Here is a 1,188-nt window from a genome sequence, read left to right on the forward strand (position 1 = left end):
TTTAGCTGTCACACTTTGTATGCTAGAATTAGATTACCCCACATAGCTCTAAATCATTTAATTTATGCTATTCAAATAAACGAAGTGTGAGAGTGACATTACTTTTAAGTTGCTGAATGTTGTCTACGCATGTTATACAAAGTAAGAAAACATAGTCTCCATTAATCAAATAGCGTGGCCTTTCCCCTGGCTGGCTGTGCACAAGCCATGCGATGCTTGGTGTTCTTGCAAAAGACGTGAACCAGCAGGAGTTCGTCAGAGCTCTGGAAGCCTCCCTCAGAAAGTCTGGGAAGCTGATAGTCCCCGAATGGGCGAACACTGTCAGGCTGGCCAAGCTCAAAGAGGCTGCTACCTACAATGAGAACTAGTTCTACACATGAGCCACTTCCGCAGCATGACACCCGTCTTCTGAGGCAGCGCTGTGGTCGGCTCAATGACCAAGATCTAGGTGGATGTCAGAGAAACGGGGTTGCACCTAGCCATTTCAGCAGAGGCTCCAAGAGTGTGGCCCACAGGGTCCCCCATGCCCTAGAGGGGCTGGAAATGGTGGAAAAGGACCAAGATGGGGGCCGCAAAGTGACACCTCAGGGACAGAGAGATCTGAACAGAATCGCCAGACTGGTGGTAATGCCACCAAGAAGCATTAGAACAAATAGTGGGCTAATGCATTGCCTCGTTCATAATAAAACAAAATATGAAGCAAAATAAATAAAGTAAAATAGCTTGGTAAAGGTGAAAATTAATGTATTTTTCAGGTTGGCAAATGCCATCTAAATAATGGAATGATGAATTTACAAGCAGGATAAATCTGTAATCCTATTCATTCTGCCTCATATGTATTCAAACAAATGTTTAAAACAAACACCTGTCCAACATGTGGTTACTTGTAAGAACCGTGATTTTTTTTTTGCCCTAAAGTTCTTTAGCAAATTTCTTTTCATACAAAGCCTGTCTTGTGGCTTTGCATAATAATCAAAGCAAACAAAAATATTACTCTGTAGGCATATGCCAAGTGATGAGAAACAGCCTCCTCTACTCCCCAGCTAGGATAAAAATATTCACCTTTTTGCAGGTGTAAAGTAGCATTGCCAACTTTAAATGAAGCTCATTTGAAGGTTGGGTTATATATAAACCATTAGTATAATAGAGCAATTAACACTACTCCCGGGGTAGAGGAATAAATTGCTG

The 1,188-nt window shown here is 41.8% G+C and overlaps 1 pseudogene; it reads left to right on the top strand.

Annotated features, from left to right (window-relative positions):
* The first annotated feature begins 212 nt into the window (after window positions 1–212).
* Window positions 213–664, top strand: LOC131506130 (small ribosomal subunit protein eS19-like; annotated as a pseudogene).
* Window positions 665–1,188: the final 524 nt, after the last annotated feature.

The sequence above is a fragment of the Neofelis nebulosa genome, chromosome 3 (genome assembly GCF_028018385.1).
Source record: "Neofelis nebulosa isolate mNeoNeb1 chromosome 3, mNeoNeb1.pri, whole genome shotgun sequence".
NCBI lineage: Eukaryota > Metazoa > Chordata > Mammalia > Carnivora > Felidae > Neofelis > Neofelis nebulosa.